Here is a 13057-nt window from a genome sequence, read left to right on the forward strand (position 1 = left end):
TCTGCTGTAAGCAAAACTGAAGGGATGCAACCCTGCACAAACAACCAGAGAAAGTTTGCAGGGACTCTTCTTAAAACTCAAAGTTCATGGACTCTCCCAAAGCCAATCCAGGCAGCAATGACCCCCCCCTTTAGGTGCAGTCCTCCGCCCTGCAAACCAGCTCCAGCTCTGTGCTGCTCAGTGCATAGCCCAGAGCTCTTGAGGCTGACTGCAAATGCCTTGGCATCTGTGCGATATCCCATTGCAGAGCGTCCGCTCCTCGGGCTGCTACAGCTCAGGTGGTTTTTCCTGTGGCTCCCCATCACTCCCCTCCCCATGTGATCTCTCCCGTCCCCATGGCTCCTCCCTCCTGAACCCCCCTCCCCTCCTGGACTTTCCTATGAGGTCACCAGCTGCTCCCTGGCTCCTCCCCCCTGCATCCCCTGCATGATGCGGGCCCAGACTCCACCTCCCTGTAGCGAGTCCGCTCCTCGCGTTCATTTCATTCCTCTCTCATTCCGAACATTCTTAGCATCGCTCGCGCCGCACAAGCCCATTCGAAAGCCTAACCCGCCCCACCACCGGCTTGGGCAGTAACTAATCACTTGAAGGGATTCAATAATCCTGCAAACAGCCAGCTATAGCCTAGATATAAATAGAGAAACTGCAGATTAAAAATAAACACGGGGCTATAAATAGCAACCCAAGCCCAGGGGGAGCTGCAAGAAGTTTGCAATTGCATTGCAAAGAGCTGGTGGTGGTTGCAAAGGTGGGGAGTGGAGTAGAGGTAAGTTTTGTGTGTGTATGTGCGAGTATGTGGTCGCTGCTGCTTGGAGGGAGCTGCTGCTACGCTCATCTCTCTCCCTTTGCTTTGTGTGGCTGGGAGGGGGGTCTCCTCTTTTATTTGCTTGGAGAGCTACATAGGCAGTTATGGCCCCCCTCTTTCTCCTCCCAACCCCCAATCTCCAATCCCTGCAGGTGATCTAGGGAGGAGGGTAAGGAAAGGGACTTGGGGAAGGGGGGGGGGGGAAGAAGTTGTTTCCAATGGAGTTTTTGCTGCTTTGGGGTTGTAGCCAGAGCTGCAACAGGCGGCTGCTGCTCTGCTCCTGTTCCTCTCTCTCTCTCTCTCTCTCCCTCTCTGCTCCTTGCTGCTGCTTTCACTTAGTTGCCTGAGTCACTGCTTTGCAGCCTGGCGCTCGCTCACACACACACACACAAATCTTTGACATTTTTCACATTTTTCGTGAAGAAGGAAGAAGTTAGGAGCTGCCCGGGGCTTGCAAAATAAAATCCTCATAATAATCCAAACTCTCCCAGCGTTGTGCTCTGCAAAAGTGACTCGCTCTGAATCGAGAGAGCTCTTGGGTTTCGTGCCTCGAGTTTTGTTTTCCTTCCCCCCTTTTCTTTTCCTCTGAAAGATGAAAGAAGGAATGTTCTTTTTTGCTGCTTCTTCCCCTTCTCCAGAGCTGCTGCTGCTGGTTAATTGCACATTCAAGTGGAAAATTTTCGGGAGTCAGCAGAAATATTGTATCCAAAAAAGACAAAGTCGCAGTTACAACAAAACCGAAGAGATTGTCCCTGGAAAACTTCCTTTAGGTAGGACCCATAGGGTTATTTATTTATCCTTAACCTTTTAAAGAGATCTGTCTACGGATGCCCACGGTGCTGATCCAAAGGCAGCCTTTGTTCACAGAAGTAAAATTTGCAAAGTACATTTTTAAGGGGGGAGGGGAAAAGTTATATTATAGCCTTTGTAACAAAATTAAAACAAAAAAAAAGAGATCTGTTTTCATCCATCAGAAAATTTAAAGCTCCTACCTCTGTTAATCCCGTTCATGATCCCCCCCCCCCGAAATCTGTTTTAAATTGAATGGAGTTACTGTATAAAAATATTTATGAAACAATGAAATACCAGCCACCCCTGTTTCTCAGGAGAGTTGTTAACTTATTAGAAACAAGTGCCTGCCTTTGATTTGAAGAACTGAAAAGTGACCTCAATAAGTGCTGGAATATTAGGGAGCAGTTGTGTTTTATATTTTCTGAATATAAATAGTTCCCAATTTTTTAAAAAAACTTTCTTACGGAACACCATCTAACAAAGTAAGAGCCAGGAAGCATGTCAGAAGTCACTGACATTTTTCTGGTGTAAAATGTTATAGATATGAAGTCCAAGCTGAGATGGTACAGCTCCTGAAAAAAGTAGCTATACAGCTGTATTCCTGTCTAGGAAGAATAAATACCTTTCCTCCTATATTGATAAAGTTTGGAAACAGTGTTGCTTATTAGTAGCTTTTATAGTGATACATGCTTTCTGTATCTGGATTGTCACAGATAGCAGCTATATAATTTAAAAACACTATTCTTTAACCGAAAGTTCTGATATTACGCAGTCCATCTTGGTATGTAAATCTATGAACTTGAATGCATCTTTTGGAAAAATTCAGCTAAACAGCATGGAGTATTATATACAATGCAATATAACACAGTTAGTGATTATAATTGCTTTGGGATTTAATCCCAAATCCAGGATTTTTCGTATAATCCTAAATTTGGAATGCCTGTCTGTAGTATATAGTATATTGCCATCTCTATAAATAGTAGGGGAATGCCATTACAGGAGCATTAGACTGTGCTGGTGGTATACACTAAAACTATTAAAAATGATACAGAGACCAGGATTAAATTACTTTATATTTTGAGGATGATATATATGGATTTCAAATAGAAGTGTCAGAATTATTAATCCAGTAAACATTCTTTGAAAAGTGAAATTAGAGATTTTGTGTATGGGGGGCACATTTTTAATTGATAATTGTGTAAAGAATGTTTCCCTTTTGAAAGAATTATGTTGAAACTTCCAAAATTTTTATCAGATATATTTATTTTTCATTATTGCTCATTAAATATATATTTACCTACTGTACTGATTTTGAGTGAGGTCCTAATGTATTTTTTTACGCATTAGGGTTAGCTATGTGTTTTATCTGATGCTGGTTTATATCAGCTGATCAAACACAGATATTTTGGTTGTAAGTGTTGTACTTCATAGTTTTTCTTTATAATAGTACTTTATTATTAAACGCACACTAAATATATTTTGAACTACAATTTCAAATGGTCTATTTAGCTGAAATATTTATATTTTCACATCACAAAAAGCAAACCACAACATCACTTCAGATTTGGAATATGGCTTGACATTATGCACACTTCTTTCTCTGTCAGAGTGCAGAATGTAGCTAAAATAGAATGTACACAAGGCGTAAAGCAGAGAGAAATTTTGATTTCATGTGAGCCTTAGTAAAGACAGCATATGCTTAATGAAGTTTAATTTAGAGTGGAAAGGAACAATCTAAACATAAGTGGGAACTGGGCCCTCAGTGAATTTCCGGTTGAGATTGTTTGTATTGTTGTGTGTTTGTGTGCAACATGTATGGTATAATTTGCAACTTGTTTCTCTCTCTTAGAGTGGTTCATAGGCTTTGGTGGTCTTTGACTGAAAAAAGTCAAACTTAATTAAGTTATACTTGGAGGAAGAAAGAACCCTAGATTTCTTTTTTAAAGTAATGATTATAGCAAAACTGTAAAGTGTCCCTCAAGACTCAGTACATTAAAAATAGTTCATTATAGACCCTTAATGCTTCAGAGAAGCACAAGTGTAAGAGAGACATCTTTTACTTAATGAAAAGATGAAGGTTAAAAATAACTTCATTTTTTGTAATATAGTATAATTGTCATTAATAAACCCAAATATCAAGATGACTGTGCAGTCAGATTAGTTTAATTAGAAATAACTTTTTGTTTATTACATGGGATTATTAAAAAATATTAAGTTTCTTTATGCAGTTTTCAGAGTATTTATTTATGGAGACAGTGTTGCCTTAAAATTTGTGTCCTTCAAAAATTATAACTGAATGTACCTTTTTTGATATACACACCATTTTTTACTCCAGCCCTCTTCTTGACATGGTTATTTTATGTCTAATATTATATATAAGATGGTAGAACACAGACATTATCTTTTGAAAGCTATTCTGTTATTTTAGAATTTAAAGGTTTGTACAATCACTCAGGCCTCCCTCTCTCATGTTAAAATCAATGGGACGACTTACACAAGTATCAAATGCTAAGATATTTACAGCATATGCTTTATGTACGTTGGCGTAGTATGATATTTTGATGTCTAAATGGAAAATCAAAAAGTAATAGTTATGTTTTTACATCTTTATTAATCAGCAGTGACTTAAGTGTGATACCCTCATCTCATATAAAATGTGCAGGATGCATTTTGGGTCACAGGTTTCAGAGTAGCAGCTGTGTTAGTCTGTATCCGCAAAAAGAACTGGACATGCATCTGACGAAGTGGGCATTCACCCACGAAGGCTCATGCTCCAAAACGTCTGTTAGTCTATAAGATGCCACAGGATTCTTTGCTGCTTTTACAGATCCAGACTAACACGGCTACCCCCTCTGATACAGGAGTACTTGTGGCACCTTAGACTAAGAAATTTATTTCAGCATAAGGTGAGCTGTAGCCCACGAAAGCTTATGCTGAAATAAATGTTAGTCTCTAATGTGCCACAAGTACTCCTGTTCTTTTTTTCTAGGAACAGTTAGTCAAATCAGTTCTGTCAGTACTGTTTTGACAGCAAATGCAGATTCTAGGCAAAGTTTGACTTTTTTACAGTGGTGTAAATTCACAGTAACTCCACCAGCTTCATTAGATCTATATGGGTTACACTTATATAACTGAGAGTATGGTTTGGTCCTCCAAACATACCACTGAAAGCACCAACCTTGCAAGGGGCCTTTATTTATATGAGTAAATAATAACTCATTTGTGGATCTAAATATACAGGGTTTGAGATATAATTGCCATTTTGTCACTTTGCAGTAATTTGCAAGGAAATTATTATTAGTTGCCTTGAGTATGAAGGTTGTATATTGCTAAACTACAGTCATTTACTATTGTAAAGCTTAGTTATGCTTGGAAAAAATTTTAGTCGACTGCCAGACTTGAGAAGTCAATCAGCTGGCTAAGGGGAAGCTGCAGAGTGCTATTAGAGGTTCTGTTGCAGCCTACACAAATACTGTACTATTTTAAATGATGGCCTGTGCCACCTGAATGAATCAATTACATTATTTCTTGTAAAGCCAACTGATTCTAGGCCACAACTAATGACATGTTTTGCAAAGTAAAAAAAATCTGTAATAAATCGCCCACTTAGGGCTTTATCCCTTACTTCAGTTTTTGCACAAAACTCCCTTTGACTTCTATATGTGGAACGAGGATGGAATATTATTTCCTTGAATAATTTTGTGTTTGGCTTTTATGATTGCTCATTTCCAAAACATAAAAAGCGCCTACTTCAGTGCACTGAAACAGCAGTTCCAAATTCCAACACCCAAATTAATCACTTAGAAGTACAGACAGAAGAACTCTGCTGATTTAATTCTTCTGATGCATATAGGTCTTTGTGTGAAATCCTGATCCCACTGAAGTCAAATGGGAGTTTAGTCACTGACTTCAGTAGAGCCAGGATTTCACCTTTTGTGTAAAACAAGTTAGGCAACTTTAAAAAACATACATTGTCAAAGAAAAAAGGCCACATGTCATCTTTGTGAAGCAGAACTGTTTGTTTACAAGCCTTTGCCACAGTCTGATCCATAAAAACTTATTTGACTAGATATCTTACACAGGAAGAGTATGTATGCTTCACAGACACTGAATCTTGTACTATATGCATTTATTTGTTGCATGCATTTTTGTAGACTCATCAAGATCAATATGAAAATCCATTTAAAGTTTGAAATGTTCAGGGAAACTTCCATAATCATTGCGGAGAGGCAGATCTTCCTTCTCTGCCCCTCCAAATTATATGAAGGTTCCCCAAAGGCAGCCCATTTTATTTTGGAGCTAGTCCAATAAAAGGTCTACAACTCCTTGTTATTTGTATTTTAGTCTTCATTTACTGGAGCAACATGATTCTCACTTCTACATCCCATTGTATGGGTCCAAGTGGCTTTCTTAGATTTCTAGCTCTTATTAGGTCTTCATTAGACATTTTAGTCTGAAGTGTACTGTATGTTGTAGCAGAAGCATATAAACACAAAATGAAAGTTTGTTTGCCAGCACATCTCTGGTTTCAAAAGACAGAATTTGGAACCTCAGTGTATTGGGGGTGGGGTGGGGGGGAAGTTCAGGATCTTGTGTAAAATGTTTAAAGTGCTATTGACCGAGAATCTAAAACAATGACAAATGCTATTGTTTTTACAGATACATAAACTGAAAACTGCTGCTAATGATGGGAAATGTTAATTATGTGAGAACATATTGAACTTATATTCTCTGGCATGAACTTTTTAAAATGCATCAACTGTGCTGCCTTTTATGTGCACAGCTTTCTAATTATCATAATTCAGTACAGCTCTGGCTTTTGGAAGGAGTTCAAGTGCAATCGCAACTTAACATGAAAGGAGATTTTTAAAAAACTGGAATGTTCAAAAACAACTGGAAAAGATAATCTAAAAATGCTATATTCTTAGCTGGGTATGAGTAAATAAATACATGTACTCCTATAACTGACTACCAAAGTAAATAAGATTATTAGAACAGATAGTTCTCTGTGTATCATTATCTCATTCACACACATACAAACAACTCAAAACACCTCTTCATCATTGGATACCATAGGTTGTTCTACCTCATATTGGTAAACAGTATTTTTTTATTTTGTCACAGTTCTTGAAATGATAAATGAAGTAAGCTGATAACCATATTGTTAAAAAGACACTTTCTGAAACAATGCAGAAGTAAGAAATATAACTGCAGCATTAAGAAAAAAAGAAGAGTAAGAGATCCTCATGATTCTTCAGTGTAAACCAGATGCGAATCTGTCGCTTATACTGTGGCTCCACTGTAAATCATCCTTATCTCTCACTATTCACACCTTGCCTCTATGGCATTTGACAGGGTTATAACAATTCTTTCAAATGTCTTTAAAAGCTCTTAAATGAGGGGAAAATAACTTACATTTAACTTAAACTTGAATAATCCTTTCACGTGCGTTTTTTGCTTGTTTGTTTTGTAAGTACCAAAGCATTAGGTTTGTCTGTTTATCAAGTTTCAAGCTTAAAAAGGAAAAAAGGCAAGTCTGAAAAAAAAAATCACGTCTTACTCTTTTTACTACAGTACATGCTACATTGCTAAAATGCAAAGAAAACCCCAGTGAAACAAAATGACTTCATTTGAGCTGGCACTTAAGAGCAGAATTCACTTCCATAGTGCTGAAATAAAAGAAGCCAAGTGTTTTAAATAGCCCCTCCCCTAGGCCAGAGTGTTTTTTAGAAAAGCTCATTGTCTAGATTTGAGCTGTAGCAGTATGTCTGCCTCTGTTAAATCTCCCAAACCAGACAACGTGGATTTCTAAAGTTGACATCTGGTTTACTCTTTGTTCACCTGTTTAAAAAAAATGCAAATAGAGGAGCAAGCCATTGCCCTAGAGCTCTTAAAAAAAAATGCTGTTGACAGTTTGTCAAATAGTGCTTCCAGTCTAAATCTGCAGTAGCCTATTGTTATGCCAGCAACAGGCAACAGAAGTTGTGGCACCATATGGCTAGTATATGCTTCAGATAAGCTATCTTTAATTTAGCTTATCAATAGCATTTTGATATGCTTCATGTTTGAATCACCAACCACTATGGGCTTTGGGTATTTTTGGTGACAGATTATTCCTTAACATTATAGGCATTGCAATTATTCCCTTGGTGGAGTCTCTTCATCTCAGTGATGCTGTTGAACAATAGTGCTTGTTTTTGGAATTAGCCAGTACATTGTTGTCCTTGCTTTCAGTCATGAGATTATAATTTGGGAATGCTGGTTCAGTCTTGACATGAGAAAATGTCAGGACAGACTAAAAGAAAATAGGAAGTAAATTAACACAGGTCTGACAAATACAGGAGCATGCAGAGTGTGCCGTCAGTTAAAAAAAATGAGTGTTTGCATTTAGTAAGGAAGGAAAGGAAATATGTTTTTCTTTTATTATGAACAATTCCCTTGTTTAAAAAAAACAGCTATGTCCTGCAACTAACTTGCAGTTTTAAAGTATTATATAAACGTCTGAAAATCATTTCATTTTCCACATCCCTGATTCCATCTTTATTCTTAAAACGAATCAGCCTGGCAAAATTTGTTTAATATCAAGGGGCTGACTAGATCTTCTGAATATTGCTTTCAAGATAGACTGGAAACTTTCTACACGGCTCTGTGGAAACTCCTTCATTCCCAGTTTTTTCTAATCAGATTGCCTCTTGTAGCAGGAAAATAACAGTTCTAACAGAGTCATCCATTCAAAGCTGGATGGATGTCCTCAGGGTTGGATCTTTCTGCATTGCTTCTGACCTTGTCACACATTCCTCTCCTGCTTCTGCCTCTATGGCTTCAGCTCTCTTTTTGCTTAAAGGGCACCGTGTCTCTATCTTCTGTTTCTTGGCTCCTCTTCTCTCTCTCTACATACAGTTCTTTGCTCTTGGGCTTCTCTTTATTAGGCACCCTCTCCTTGGGATGCCGTTTTTCCTGTGCTGTCAGTCTCACTACTCCCTTGCTATTTCCTCTGTGCTCACCACAGTTCTCTTCTCCAGTCACTTTCATGCTTTCCATGCTTTTTCTCTTTTGCCAGTCCCGATTGCAACATTTCTTTTTGAATACTTCTTATTTCTAAGCGTGAATTACTTTGTTTGTAGTGCCTTTGGTGCTCATGACATGTTACTGAGCAGTAAGAGGATCAGGTTCTTGCCCAGAGGAACTTACACCCTACATTTAACCAATTCATTGATTCTGCCCTTCAGTGACTAGAAGGGGTCAAAGAGAAGGGATACACCATCTTGCTCACTGTATTGTAATCGCCGTTTAAAAACAATGTAACTGTGCAACCAATTCGAAGTTAAAATAGTTCTCAGGGAATATGGTAGATTGACAATGCAGGAAGCAGGACAATATTTACAGACCAAGTGTAGATCAATCAGCGGCCCCTGACTGATCCCCGTCAATGTGGCCTGAGTACTAATTTGATGGGGACACCTTTAGTAGTAAAAGCATAATTCACTGCTGTTGGCCTCTCTGCTGAGGCTGCCAACAAGGGGGTTTAAATGTGCTGGGAGATTTATGAACTCTCTATTTGGAACCTGGTTTGGAAATTAGCTGATCATTTTGACTGGGCCACCAAAGAGCTCAGGTAGTCTGGTCAAATGGCATGTTTTCTGCTCAGATAGTAAGAACTTTTGGGAACTTCCAACCTGGTACAGATTTGATCAGTGATCTCTCACTTGTGCTGATGTATGTAGGGCAGATTTTCAAAGGTTGTTAGAAACCCTGCCCTTTATACCAAATGGCCAGTGGATGTGGAGGACCTCCGTCCAAATCCCTCGTAAATAATTTAGAGCAGAGACTTAAACCTGTCTATCCCAGGTGAGTACCCTAACTTCTGATCTATAGGATATAGTAAGGATTTGAACCCAGCTCTCCCACATCCTGGGTGCGTATTCTAACTATCAGGGCATAAGGGGGTAGTGAATCACCTCAGTTTTTCTTGAGAAAGAGCTGGCCTGGCTTAGGCACCTAACTCCAGGAGGAGGTTCATGGCTGTGAATCCCAAGTGGAGATAGGCACCTAACTCCCCTTGAGGGGGCAGGGTTTAGGGTACCCCCCGCCCCTTCAGTGTTTCTTACTGGCTAGCTTAGGTGGCTCCCAATCAGCTTGCTGGCTTTTCTGAATCCCTGTTTTTGCCTAGCTCTCCCCATTGATTGTACAGGGAGCCTGGGTGCCTAACTCAGGACTGTGGATTCTGTGAGGTTGCAGGGCCCCTAAAAGTTAGGAATTGCAACATTGGGTGTTGCAATGCCCAAATCCCCCTTGTGAATCACCTTTGTATCTGAGTGCTTACAGATGAAAGGCTTGCTATCCAGTCTTCAGTCCACTGACCCATCTTGTCATCTCCCATGTTGGACTAATGGAACAATTAAAATGTAACATCTGTATTTTCTAAACAAGTAAGACAAGTCTTTACAAGGTTTGATTTTTGTGGTTAAATTTTAGAACCCAGGAAGTTTGAGTTAATTTGGTATCTACTTAAATGGGTTTCCCCAACCCTTGCTTGGATACAGTTTTTGTTGTGCAATAACAAATCTGTAGCTCCAAATAAAATGTATTTCATTCTATAAATTTACTATGATTTATGTATAGTAATTTCTTTCATCACTTTTTGGAATGTTTAGTGCATATCCATTGATCAATTACAAAATATGCATTTGAAAGGGCATATTGTAAAGGCAGGGTTTAAAATATGCATCTTTACATATCCAGTTCCTATTTATTAGGTTGCAGGATCAGTCATCTTTTTTGTTAGCAAAACAATGCCACATAACTCAATCTCGCAAAACCTCTAGAAACAATACAGGAAAGGACCGAAGAGTAACAGAATTATTATCATTCATGTCAGTTTGGAAAATTAACTAATGTCCTGGCCTGTGATATTTTGGAAACAAATTAAATAATCCTTTTTTTAATAGGTAGCAGGCTGCTTTTAAGGGTTCTTCTGTCTTAAGGAAAGTACAGTATCGAAGGTTATTTATTTCTGGGCATGCAGCACGGGGTGAAGAGCCTGCAATTCAGCGAGCAAGGCCTCTGTGCCCTGAGGTAAACTCTATTTCACAAAGGGAATTTTGATTATGGTCTACTGCTCTGTAGCACAGTGGAGGCTTCAAGAGGCAAGTGGTAAATGCTACTAAAGAAAAAGCTGGATTGGAGCCACTGACGTCATCTAAGTAAATCTGCTGTAGGACTATAGCCATAAAATGACTGCCAGCCACTGAGCGCACTTTGGCCTCTTCTTGTCAACTGTTTTAACTGCTTTTTTTTTTTTAAATGCAACTTGCATTTTGTTTTCTTTTTGTGTGCAAGTCCTGTACATGTTGAAGATGTACAAAGGCAAAGGAACACCCCCTCTGACATTATACAGCTGCATGTGTGTGGCTACAGATTGCCATTCCAAAATAAAAAGTAATCCAGTACTTTTCCATACATGATGAGAGCAGAATTAAGCTTCCCTCTCAAGCTGTTTCTCAGGTAAGAGGCTGACAGTTCAGGTTACAGTGTACTGATGAGATTTCTGTTGCAAGCAAAAATAGTTTCTGATAGTTTAGCAAGCATGCTTTCTTCTATGAAATAAATAATAAAATAAAAAGATGACTGGCTTTGAATTCTGTATTTGCACAAATGATTTCAGGAACTTAAGATCCAGTAGACTAGCACTGTAGCCATTACTTTCAGACTGATCATTGCAGTGCTATGAAAATGGAACTTTCCCCAATTTACTGTCACCAGCTGGTCCCCAATTATACATGGTTACATAAATCATGTATCAACAATAGCAACGCTAGAGTTTGTTGACTAAAATATGGCTGTAGATATTTTTGTATGTGGGGAGATGATATCTAAAAATACATCTAGTATCCCACCTGTCCTCCACTTCTGGGAAGTTTAGATGGGTCAGGATTGTAGCAAAGATATTAGTGTGGCTTTTGAATTCCTTGTCCACATTCTCTTGGAAGGTGATTACATTTTTCCAATTAATTTGGAGGCATTTTTTGTACATGTATTTTGGGTCACTGTTAGGAAAGTTAAAAATGGGAGTATAATGAAAAACATTTGTAGTTGTTTAGATAATATTTTTCCTCTAAAATATTTTTCTTCCTTTAAAATAGAAATTAAGCATCATTTAGACTGGTTTTTGAATTCATGAGTCTTATGATCAAAAACATATTAAAACCAGTATCTTATCCATGAATCATTAGATGAGTCAGTTCCTGAAACCACTATACAAGCCTCATGGTTCTTGGCTACAACTGAACGCAGGAAATCCAGGCTTCAATAACTTCCTTTCCCAGTACTGGCTATGGCGGTGTTAGTGGTTAGTATATGCTGCTCTTGTAAGCAATCGGAAGATGTATGCCTGAGGAACAAAGGCACTCGAGTCAATTTGCTGAAACTGTTTATAATTTGTGGTCTTGATCTGGATGTCTGGATATATTGGCATATACTAGATTATGTGCAACAATCTCTCTCTTTTTTTTTTTTTTTCAGCAGTAAAATTCAGAATGTAAAATGCAGTGGGGAAAATTCTTCAACAAAAGCATTCTACCATTTTTTCAAAAATCTTTGATATTCTGGAGATTTTTAGTGCTATCGGAAGAATAACAAACAGCAATGCAGAAAGGCTGAACACTAAAGACTGCATTTGAAATGTTTATTTAAGTTATTTTGTTGTTATTCTTTTGTAACAAACTCTTTTATGCTGCTTCAGTTTTTGAAAGGAACTTTAAAAAAAACCCAGCCAAACAAACTTGGAACTTGTAAAACAAAAACACATGATTTGTTTTTCGGTCTGTCTTTTTGCTGTGAAAACTGTTTGCTTCCTCATAACCAAGGACACACTGATTATCTCTATCTCAGTACAGCCATGTTGGCTACAGAATCCCTCTCTTTGAATATGAAGTGTCTGTACTACCACAGACACTTCAACATCTGTTCAGGTGAAAGCAATTTTTATCTTTCCAGACTAACTGAGTGAAATTCAGCCTTGTTGTAACTTGGATCTGAATGCATTTAGATCAGGAAAGAATTTGGCCTATTATATTTTTCTTAAATATTCTGAAAGATGGCTTGGTATCTTTATAATTTGTCTTTCAGTCATCAACTCTGTAATGGAAATAATTAGCAGCCCCACCCCCCGAGCATCTACCTATCTTTAATTTTTCTTCTTTCTTCTTCTCTCCAAAAGATTGTCCTGCCATAACAAACATATAATACAAGTATGGAGAATAGGAATGGTCTCATGGCTACTTGGAATATAAAGAAATGATCAAATGCAGCACTGATTAAAAACAAATAAAAGTTAAAGTACTGTAATTCGTAAGAAAATAATCCTGCAAAGCTAATATTTTTCTTTCAAAGTAATCTTTTAAAAACAATTTAGAGTTTTCAACAGCTTAAGAAATATTGATCTCTGCATTTAAATAGGCA

General features: G+C 38.0%; 1 protein-coding gene across 1 annotated transcript in view; it reads left to right on the top strand.

Moving 5' to 3' along the window:
- Nucleotides 1-1475: 1475 nt before the first annotated feature.
- The window catches only part of TEAD1 (TEA domain transcription factor 1), a 220077-nt gene continuing 208495 nt past the window's right edge, over nt 1476-13057 (top strand). Inside the window, exon 1 of the mRNA XM_050955139.1 lies at nt 1476-1575. The gene's annotated coding sequence lies outside the window, so the exon portion shown is untranslated. The remainder of the gene's footprint in view (nt 1576-13057) is intronic.

The sequence above is a fragment of the Gopherus flavomarginatus genome, chromosome 5 (assembly GCF_025201925.1).
Source record: "Gopherus flavomarginatus isolate rGopFla2 chromosome 5, rGopFla2.mat.asm, whole genome shotgun sequence".
Lineage (NCBI taxonomy): Eukaryota > Metazoa > Chordata > Testudines > Testudinidae > Gopherus > Gopherus flavomarginatus.